The sequence below is a fragment of the Sorex araneus genome, chromosome 1, assembly GCF_027595985.1.
Source record: "Sorex araneus isolate mSorAra2 chromosome 1, mSorAra2.pri, whole genome shotgun sequence".
NCBI lineage: Eukaryota > Metazoa > Chordata > Mammalia > Eulipotyphla > Soricidae > Sorex > Sorex araneus.
Genome location: NC_073302.1, coordinates 259,124,220 through 259,136,344, shown reverse-complemented (window position 1 = coordinate 259,136,344; position 12,125 = coordinate 259,124,220). Strand labels below are relative to the sequence as shown.

Sequence of the window (12,125 nt, the reverse complement as noted above, 5' to 3'; positions counted from 1 at the left end):
ATCTTTTAAGTTATCTGCTGCCATGTCCCTTATTTCTACTTTTTAAACAAATGTCTATGGAATTATATGATGTCACGACAAATTATTTTTTTTGAGGGAGGGATTTCTTTAATATAGAAATGACTGTGATAACCACTTAAATCCAAAAAAAAAATATTTGTTGAAATTCACCTCAGTGGTACTACAGTGGGTTTTTCTTGCTCTAAATCAGTTCTGTATGCAGGCAGAAGAGAACTCAAAGACTCATTGTGTTTTTAGATTGGGTATGTGATTCAGAAAACCATTTTTTCTCCAAAGAAATAATTTTTGAATCAAAAACATTTTTGTGACTTAAACCAACACATAATTGAAAATAGATCCAAATTAGTAATTTTCAATTTTTAAATTGAAATTTCTTAACTGCATCTATATGGATCTAAAAGAACTTAGGATTTAATAACCCATGAAGAAAATAGTTCATTTGAATCAAGAACTTAGTCCTTATTATGAATTTTTAAATACTAGTTTCCAGAGACAATTATTTTGTTTCTTTTGCTAATCTTTATGGATGCATACTTAATTTTTGATCGATTAACTTTCTAAATATTTATTTAATGACTCCTAAGTGCTTAAGCATTATTTAGTTCAGTGAGAAAAAAGTTAATTTTTACTTAATACCATGACTTTCTTTGGGAAACAAGTAGTAGTGAAATAACTACATAATATGTAATGAAAAGAGATTGTATGTTTATTTAAAAAATTCATAAAAAGGGACATGTTATAGTTTTAACATGATATATGCATAGACTTATTCTTAAGTTGTTTTAATTGGAAGATTATTGGGTAGTAAATTTATTTTAGATTTTGTGTGGACTGGAGTGATAGCACAGCGGGTAGGTGTTTGCCGTGCACGGTGGCAGACCTGGATTCAATTCTTCCATCCCTCTCAGAAAGCCTGGCAAGCTACTGAGAGTATCCTGCCCCCAAGGCAGAACCTGGCAAGCTACCCGTGGTGTATTTGATATGCTAAAAACAGTAACAACAAGTCTCACAATGGAGATGTTACTGTGCCTGCTCAAGCAAATCCATGGACAACAAGAGGACAGTGCTACAGTGCTACAGATAGATATTACCAATAGTGATTGAAAGACATATATTTATTCTACTGCAAATGGTAGCTCTTATTTCACAACCCTAGAATAATCCCAAATAGTATTTGATTGTGGCAATTACTGTTTTTTTGCTTGTATTCTATCAAATCCAAGTCAAATAAAGTAGATTAAATATTAACTTAGGTTAGTTTGAATGTTTTAATATGGGCTAAATATTCTAAATGCCTTATATGGTATATGTATTGGTCTTGTGAAGATATTAATATTATGCCCATTTGTGACATTATATTGTAATTACTTACTTGCCCAACTTCAGAGAGCCCATAAAGATAGGAAAAAAAAACATGAATCCAAGTTTATTTATTAAAACATAAATAAAATAACTAAAATATCATGATACGATTTGGGGGGCACATGCAGTCTGCCACTGGTGCTAAGGGGGTTCAGAGACCAGTCCAGTTGACTCATTCTACTGGATCGGAGAGTCGAATGAGTACAAGAATGCTGTGCTGTTCAGCTTTCATGGTGATGGAGATCACTTAGTCCATGCAGGCAAATTCTTACAAGCCTCTAAAACTAAACTCTGATTCTTGGAACATCATGTAGTGCTGGATGAATTGAAATCCAGTGCATGCCAGGTGTACACCCTCAACTCTGTATGATTTTCTCCACCCCTGTTATACTCTTTTTGATACATGATTATTATTTTTGGATTTAAAAATTATAGTTAAGTGGTAGATTGAAAAACATAAACACTGAACACTGATTTTGTGGGATTTTCTTCTTGAAAAGAACTCTTTTCTTCAATTTTATTACTTACTTGAAAAACAGAATATGGTAGCCACAGGAGCAATTCCAGCTTGCACACTTGATCTCCTATAATACTTCTGTTTCCTTTGAAGTGGTCCCAAATGAAAGATTCTGTGTAGATAGAAGACTATTGTTTCACAAAGGTGTACAACATGCTAGCTAGATCCTCTGAAATTTCTAATGCTAGTCAAATTACAAACAGAGTGCAGCTACTTGAGTGGGCCTAGATAAAAACAAAATAAATGCATGTGATGTCTTAAAATCATAGATTTTTTAAATTTTGATGCATAGAAAGATATCCTATAGTGTAGTTGAGTGGTAAATATTTGGAAAACATGTCATTTTGAAATACACTATATTTTGCAGTCTTAGACATGTAATAAAAAATGTCTGCTATATCTGACGTTGGACCCATACAAATGAAAAATCACATTTTAGGAATGGGGAGATAATACATTGGAGAAGCAGCCTTTCTTATGTGCAGCTGACCCTGACACACCACACGGTCCCTGGAGCCACATTAGGAGAAATTCATGGGCACGGAGTTGGTGGTGGTCCAAGGACAGCCCACTACAAAATCAAGTACGTATGAAGTTCAAGTTATCTAATTTAGGATGATTTACCTTCCACGATGGATATTCTGCTGAATTTAGTCTTTAACATGTAACTGTGTCACCCTTTTTTAAATTAATAAGTTAGATCATTTATTCCACATCAACCTCACGCAATAATACTCGAATAATTCAGTTTATCACTCCTTTCCTTAGAGCATTATGCAGTCCCGTTGTATTTATTCACTGCTAATTTTAATCAGTTTGTTAGGGGACGGGAGGACTTGGGGCCACAATCAGTGACTCTCAGAGTATCCTCTGAGCTCTGTGCTGAGATCACTCCTGGCAAGATTTGGAAGGAACTTTCCGGGTAATGAAAATGGAACTCCTGGCAGATATGAGGCAAGTAGTAATTCTCAAGCCCCCTTCCTATTTTCCATTAATTCCATCATTCTAATTTTTAGATAGAAGGACCAGGTGAGGCATCCTTCAGGATTTTGTGCATCCTGGACCAGAAGGTTGTGACAGGGAAATAATAAAGGGTAACAGGAAAATAAGATAGATCCATGGTAATATCTGAAGTCAGGAACCCAGTTTACTGCAAAGCAAAAAGTGCAGGTTGGAAAGAGCGTTATGTCTTTGCATGAGAGGAACACAGTAATTCTGTGGGCAGTGTGTTTGCAAAACATTCCTGAGTGGTGAAATTTTCTTCCAGTGTGGGCTTCTCTTTGATCCACAGAGATGTTGCAGATAGTTGCACCATTTTCTGGTCTTGTTCATTGCATAGGTGAGATTATAATTCAGTTATACTGAGGTTCATATTTTACCTTAAAACAGCCTGTGTAGTTATTATAGTGTCATTTGCACCAAAGAAACCGTATCCATCCGCCTGTTTTAGTGCACTCATCTGAGAATGCTATGCATCTTTTTTAGATGACAAAACTATCTACAGGGTTTGACCAGGAATAGTAGTTTTCAGATGTGAGTATTATAGACTTGTATTGGCCTGAAATAGATAAGGACACACCCTTCAGCCTTGTCTCATTATGACATTCCTAAAATAGTTAGCTTTATATTTTTATTTTCTTAGCTTATATTTTTAGAAAACTGACTATCCTGTGGTTATATTTCATTGTTATCACTCGTTAGTGGTCTGTCAACAGAGAAATGATTTGATTATTGTGGTTTTCTAATTTCTTAGCTATTAGCATATGGCTTGACAACACAAAACTTCAAATATAAATTTATGACAGCTTTTAGTTCTTTTCCCCCAAAAACTAATTTGTTTTCCATAGTTTTTTGGTAGAGACTCATAACTTCATTGGCTTTCTTGAAGCTTCTAATTCATAATATATTCAAACAATTACTAAATCATGAGGCCATGTATTTCATATTTTCTCTTATATGCTCAGTCTTATATGCTAAAATAGCTTGAAAATTTTTTAGACTTTTTTTAAGGAATAAAATATATCGAGTTAAATTATTTTTGCAAATCAGTATTTATTCATTGTTTCACTACTGTACTTCACATTTAGTTATTAGCATATAGCAACATACGCATAACTTTATATAACAAATATCTTAAGTAGTATTAAAACTATAAATAGATGAATATTATTAAAAATACAGGTATCAATTAAATCCTTGCTTACATGAAGTAGTTTTTTTGAAATCTTCACATAGTATAAACAGATTAAACCCCCTTATGATACAGATTTCTTATTATACTAATCAATTTTGGAGACTGTAGTAAGTGTCTGCCTTAAGCTTTCAATATTTTTTTATTTCAGTATAAACCTTTCACTAATTACACTACAATGCTATATATCTTGCATAGTTTTCCTTTAATTATACATATTTCTCTTTATAGACATAGTCGAGAAAATTCTATGACTTATGCCATACCTATTTATGTTAAAAATGTAGTTTCTGTACCATTTCAGCTACAGTTGTTTCAAATATCTTTAGTTCTAACAAATTTTATGAAATTCTGAATTATTCTTTAACTAAAAGCTAAATGGTTTAATGTTAATACAGAGTGTATTATTAAGATATGTTATCCACTATCCTATCTCCTTGATTTTGTTTTTGTAATTAATAAAAATGAATATCTTTTAAAAGAGGAAAATTATTTTGTATTTTTAAATCTAGTGCAATTAAAATAATTACATGTTTTAATCTGGAAGACTGCCACTTGCAGTCAAAGCTAACTTAAATTTTATAATAGTCCAAGTATCAAGATCCCTATGATAGCAACTGTAATTTCATGTCTTCTTGCTTCTTTCACCCTTTGTAATGATTACTTACCTTTCTGATTTTTCTTTAAAACTCATAGAAACATGCTTTCAAATGCATTCAAGAAAATGGGTTTCATTTTTTAAAACTAAGATGATTTCTATTCTTTGAAAATACAGTAGTCATTATTTTCCCATGTCAATAGCCAATTGCCTGACTCTTTCTATAAGATTTCTGTTCTAGAACTGGCATATTTCAGAAGAAAACTTTAAATAAAATTTTACTATCTTTCCTATGATATGGTACAACAGTAACTATTCAATTAATAATTCTCATTTATATATGTAATACATAAGCGGCCACCTTGATGACTCCAAATGAGAAGTAGATCCTTATAACTACAATATTTAAACTTCACATTCTGTTAGAAAAATTTAAACTGCTCATATCATGTTTAATTTGGGAAGATAGTTCGTTTCACTCAGAGATAAAAGAAAGGAGCTCATTTGAAAAATGGTCTAGGTCTGAGAAGCAGTTTTGACCCAAATGCTAATGATGAGTTTTTTAATGATTATTTTTAGTAACTAGAGATCAGGTAAAACTTGAAGGTAAAATGCACTATGAGTCTAATAGTTACTGTCATATAATTTTTAGGCTACCCAATAAGTTACTTAGTATAGCTTTCTCATATTTCAACTTCAAGTAGGTTTTCAAAAAAATATTTCCAATAAAATTTCTACATTCACATGCCTGTAAGAAAGAGGATATGGTGCATCTCATAGGTGAATCAAGGCCAAAACCTGGGTGATGAGAAGCTATGTTCTAGTCTGAGCTCATGAATTACTTATACTCTATCTAAATATCTACATAATTTTATAAACTGAATCATATCACATTTACTCATTTTATATCTATATTTTTTACTGATTTGTGTCATAGTTTTAATATTAATTGAAGAGATTATCCTTATTTAATTATTGTATTATATAATATCCATTATCTACTAATTAAGCATTATATAATGACATGAGAAAATTTACTTACATATTTTATTTATTAAAGAAATTCTGAAAATGAATCCTCAGTATAATAAAATATTACACAATTACATATGAGCTTGGAACTAAGTTGACTTGTATTGATTTATTTAAAATTATATTCTTTAAATAAAAACAAAATTACTGATAAGTATCCACCTAAAGTTATATGAGTCACTTTATCAACGATTGATTTTTTTTAATCTGATTTCTATCATAAAACTTTTGTGTCTTTTTATGAAAACATTTTAGGAAAGAATATTCCTCTTTCCCCCCTTATAAAAATTAAATGTAGTTATGTGTGACATAATCTCAAGGACTTTATCAAAATTAAAATTAAATTACATTTTGTTAATGGTTTCCTATCTGTGGCACAACATAGTAAGTGATGAGACAAATAATGAGAATCATACATTTATAAAGATATACCCTAAAGAAGAAAAAACATATCAGTTAACTTATTTTAAACGTTGTTAGTATTATGAAGGAGAGAACAATATTGCTTAAGCAAAAATAATTAAATCTCTTCTGGGCCTATTATGACATCTAAATTGAGAGTAAAAGATGAAGTCATTATTTATGTCATATAAGAAGATGAGTTAAGAGCAGGACAATAGAATCTCTGAGTCTGATAAGACCAGGCATGCTACCTGATTTCCAAGTGTCCTGAGAAAGGAAAATGTACAGTGAGATGAGGGTGGAGACACAGGAAGAACCTTTAGCATCTGTGTGCAAGGAAGTAATGAACTTTCCTACTTATTCTGAGAAGACGAAAATGATTTTGAAATCAGGCCACTATGAATTCAGTGTGTGTGTTCCAAGGTTCTTTGGTAAGGCCAGGAGCACAATGAGTAGGAAAAGTCACCAGGCAGACAATGCAAGTCAGAATTAGGATGGTATAAATATTGATTATATAAGTGTTGTAAAAAAATACAACAAACTCATTCTTCTGAAAAAAATAATTTTCCATTCCTACTGAAATATTTCCATTCCATCCACCTTCTTTTATATTGATGTGCTCATATTTAAAAAATATTTTATATCCATATGCTCATATTTTTAAAATATCATTAACAACAGAGCCAGGCAAACTACCGAGGGTATCCCGCGTGCACGGCAGAGCCTGGCAAGCTACCTGAGATTTACTAAGTATGCCAACAACAGTAGCAAAAAGGGGTCTCATGTCCCTCACCCTGAAGGAGTCTCCAGCTGAGTTGGGAAGAACTAGCGGGCTCATACTAAGCAGAAGGTGTGCAAGTCAATGGGCCAGAAGGAAGGGGGCCCGCAAGCAGCTGGCCACCAAGGCGACCTGCAAGAGCGCGCCAGCCACGGGCAGCAGGTGAAGAAGCCGGACTGATACTCGCCCAACGCCGAGGCGCTGCGCGGGATCCGCCGCTACCACAAGTCCACCGAGATGCTTATCCGTAAGCTGCCGTTCCAGTGGCTGGTGCAGGATCGTGCAGGACTTTAAGACGGACCTGTGCTCCCAGAGCTCCGCTGTCACGGTGCTGCAGGAGGCCTGTGAGGCCGACCTGGTGGGGCTCTTGGAGGATGCCAACTCTTGCACAGTCCACGCCAAGCGCATCATCATTATGCCCAAGGACATCCGGCTGGCGTGCCGCCTCCGCGGAGAGAGGGCGTAAAGTTTACGATGCTAAAATCTCAGGGCTGGGACAAATGGAGACACTACCGGCGCCTGCTCCAGTAAATCCATGATTAACGGGATGGCAGTGACAGTGGTACAGTGCATTAAAGACAGTAACAGGGGTTAAGGAATGTGTTCACATTGTATTCTTCTGCTCCCTTTCAAATGTCCAGAACGACATATGGTGCTCTGTGCATCTCTGGGTGTTACACAGCTAGAATACACAGCTAGAAATGGGCCCTCATCACTACAGTCATGGCAAAAATAAAAAAAAAATCACAATTTAAAACCATACGCCATAAAATTCACATATGTATTTATTATTATTAATATTAATATTATTATTATTGTTTTAAAGAAACAAGTTTGTACCCATAAGATATTTTTCTTTAATTTTCTTTGGGGAAGTGGACCCCCACATTAATGCTTTGAGTCATGAGCCTTAATAGTGCTGGATATTGATGTCAGCATCTGGATCCTTGGAATTTTCTCTCTGCAGCGAGATCAAGGTAGATAAATAAAATAGAGAATACCTAGCCTAAAAAGTAGTATAATTCAGACATGCGTCTTAGTTCTCATATGTCACTTGCAAAGCCTAACTATAATTTTTCAGGCAGTGCAAAACCCAAGATTAAAGGTAACTAATTTGGGCTAGAGTGATAGCGGGTAGAAGATGACCTTGCACGTGGCCATCTGGGTTCGATTCCCAGCATCGCAAATGGTCCCCCAAGAACTCCAGGAGTAATTCCTGAGTGCAGAGCCTGTAGTATCCACTGTGCATTGACCCAAAAAGAAAAAAATAAATAAAAGATATAAATAAATGAATAAAGATAACTAACTACAATAATAACAATTTTATTTTTTGAAAGCAGTGCATGCTTAAATTATATGTAAATTTCTCATTAGAATTATAAACACAGTTATATCCAAACTGTTGGATACAAAAGTTTGACATTTGTGATATCATGGCAAAATTTGATTGCTGCAAAATTGAAAGAATGAAGAATTTTGAATTTAATAGCAAGGATCTGACGCAAGTGGTGAGATTTCACTTTATTTTTATAAGTAGAGCTCCTTTGCTTATAATTTTAAGTCTTGATGTCTATCATTGAGAAATATTTTAAGAGATTAATTTTAGATATGATACAAACATATTGTTAATATCAGTAGGAAGTTCTAATGTTAATGGCCATTTCTCTATGAGCATTATTAATCTTCAAACAAACTTAGAAAATGAACAATATGTAGATTTATGTATAAGGGTAGTTATCTGGAAAGTTGTTCATTTTAAACTAATAGAATTGACAAAGCCTAACACTTTATTTTTAACTAAAATATTTTTCTTTAGAAAAATGTAAGCAGAATCAGGAAGAGATTAAGCAAGAAAGGACATATTAAAGGTTGTGAAGCTGGCAGCAGAGAATAAGTTCAAAACCTAACACTTTTAATTATTTTTACTTTTTAAATTTATAGATGTATAATATCTTCAGGTATAGAATTGATGTTCTAGAGTACAATATAAATATTTTTGTTGGTGATAGAAAATTTTGAATTCCCTTCAAGTTGTTATTGTTACTGTTACTGTAACAGGACTGGAGCGATAGCACAGCGGGTAGGGCATCTGCCTTGCACGAGGCTGATCCACATTCAATTCCTCCGTCCCTCTCAGAGAGCCCAGCAAGCTACCAAGAGTATCCCGCCTGCATGGCAGAGCCTGGGAAGCTACCCATGGCATGTTCGATATGCCAAAAACGGTAACAAGTCTCACAATGGAGACGTTACTGGTGCCCGCTCAAGCAAATTGATGAACAATGGGACAACAGTGCTATATTGCTACCTTCAAATTATAATTTGAGGACTGGAGCGATAGAACAGAGGATAGGGCATTTGTCTTGCACGAGGCCAACCCAGATTCGATTCTTCTGCCCCTCTCAGAGAGAACGGCAAGCTACCGAGAGAGTCCCCCCTGCATGGAAGTGCCTGAAAAGCTACCCGTGGCATATTCGATATGCCAAAAAACAGCAACAACAAGTCTCACAATGACATTACTGCTGCCTGCATGGGCAGATCGATGAAAAACAGGATGTTGTTCTATAGTGCTACAGCGCTATAATTTGAGAATGTTTATTCCTGGGCAGGAGAAATAACTCAGTGAATTGAGTACATGCTTGAATACTAGAGCCCTGGGTGCTTTGTTTTCATCAAAATACCCTACTTAGTTATACAAGTGGGGTACAATCTGTTAGAATAAAATTGACAGATAATACACAGATTTAAAAAATATAGACTGTCAAATATAGACTGTCTAAAGAATAAATTTTGAATTGTCAAAAACCATCACACTGTGGAAAATACAAAATACATATGTTTCAATGTCTTTAGCATACTATGTAATGAAGGAAACTCAGAAGCAAGGTATATTTATACAATAATTAAATTACTGGGGCAGATTGCAAAATACATGTTCCATTAAGCAGTGCTATTATATGTTCTTTTCTAAATAGAAATGGTAGATATCTCTGTTGGACAAAAATCAACAATTAAAATGTGAATATAACTAAGAAATGGAGAAAAGAGGGAAAGGTTGGTCAAAGCATAAAATTATGCTATGAAATTAACACAGATATTCTAATGCAAAATATGGTGAATATTGTTGAAATACCAAACTATATAATTCGGTAAGAGGGTATAATTAAAGTGATCTCACAAATATCACGGGTATGAGGTGGGGGTATTTAATGAGATTTAAAATTTAACAAAATTGGGTTATTGCAATCAGATATAATAATATGGGTAAATCGGGTGTCTAAAGATATCATTCAGGATTTAAGGCACTGAACATTCATGTGGCAGACTCTGATTTGATCACCCACACAGTGTCCCTCTATAAAAGCCAGGAGTAATCCCCCAGCACAGCATCAGGAGTAAACCCTGAGCACTGCTCTATGTGGCCCCATAACTGTTTATGTTTATCTGTATAAACCATTTATAGATAAATGTAATCAGATAAACATGATGTGCATTAAATAACTAATAAGATTTGGCAGGTGAATGCAATATAGCTGATACATACAAAAATATTCTAGACACATACTGTAAAAAACATTAATGAGTTCGACTTTAATAATAGTGAATGTTAATACTTTAATGATAGTGAATTGATAAAACGTATCATATTTTCCAGAACCCAAATTTAAACTCTGATTCACAACCCCATATGGCTGAATGTAAGATTATGGAGCAATTAGCAATAGCAAAATGTTTCTGAACATGCAATGAACAACAACAACAAAAGAGTCAAAAATCTATTGTGTAATAATAAATCTGAAGTGCTTAGGAAGTGCTTAATAATATTGGTTTTCTTGAGGAAAATAAAGAAACAATGAGGTTGGAGCAAAATAACAGGGGGTAGACCGTTTGTCTTGCCTGTAACTGACCCCAACATCCCATGATTCCCTGTGTTGACTCAAGTGATCCCTTAGTGTAGAGCCAGGAGTAAGCCCTGAGCACCTCCAGGTCACTGTCACTGTCACTGTCATTCCATTGCTCATTGATTTGCATGATCAGGCACCAGTAGAGTCTCCATTGTGAGACTTGTTACTGTTTTTTTGTCAAATTGAATACGCCAGAGGTAGCTTGCCAGGCTCTGATGTGCCGGCAGGATACTCTCGGTAGTTTGCCAGGCTCTACTGTGTGGGCAGGATACTCTCAGTAGCTTGCTGGGCTCTCTGAGAGGGGTGGAGGAATAGAACCTGGGTCGGCCATGTGCAAGGCAAACAAATGCCTTACCCGCTGTTCAATCACTCCAGCCAGAGCACCTCCAATATAGCCCAAAAACAACAACCAAAAATGTACCAAGAGAAAACAGCCCTGTCCTGGACAATACATAAAAGGAAACAAATATATCCTAATATAATAAAAAGAAGCACAGTTGACAGTTTTCTATTATTTCCACATGGCAAGTATTATTTCGAACAAGATAGCTGAATATAACACAATTATGTTGTCTGTCCTAAAGGAGAAAATACACAAAATATTTTTCAAAGCAAAACCATACATTGCAGGTGGTATGAGAGAAGAGACAGCTGTAACTAACTTGATAAGTTTGTATCACAATAGTTCTGAGAAGCTGAACACAAAGCAATGAATATAAATGTCAGGGAATGTTTTTGAAACTTGAAATTAAAGAAGTCATGTTTTGAATTTTAGTTGTCCTATGATAAAAAAAAGAAAGGTTCTATTGTGCAAGTTAATGAAGTTACTTTAGGGGGCCACAGGATAAGCACTACAGTAATTTAAACATTTTTATGATTTCTGGTTGAAGTCTTATATTTGGTGAATATCTGTCTTTATTTCGTTATATCAGAGAAAAGAATGGGTACATTCAATGACACAATCTGCTGGATTATAGTTCTAAGTATTTTACGTTTAGCATTGGGTTGACCTTGCTCCTCCCACAGCGAGCTTAGGTTAATTGAATTTCACCCACTGAAATGCTCCTGAGGCACACCCAATTCCATCAGGATGCTCTGATCTTCTGTGATAATCCTTAACCTTGCCTTTGTACACTTCTTCCCCAATCTGTTAATCAAAAACATCCCCAAATCAGACACTGTAACTTGTAAAGCTTAATCTTCTCATGGCTCTGGATTTTGTTTATGTAAGTGAAATACTGTTTTTCTCTTTCCTTTATGTCTTTTGCATGTCTTTTTTGAATAATGTCCTTTTTGTATGACACAAGAAGACAATTTATGCT

The 12,125-nt window shown here is 34.6% G+C and overlaps 1 pseudogene; it reads left to right on the top strand.

Moving 5' to 3' along the window:
- The first annotated feature begins 6,875 nt into the window (after nucleotides 1-6,875).
- On the top strand, nucleotides 6,876-7,367 carry LOC129402157 (histone H3.1-like; annotated as a pseudogene).
- The last annotated feature ends 4,758 nt before the right edge of the window (nucleotides 7,368-12,125 follow it).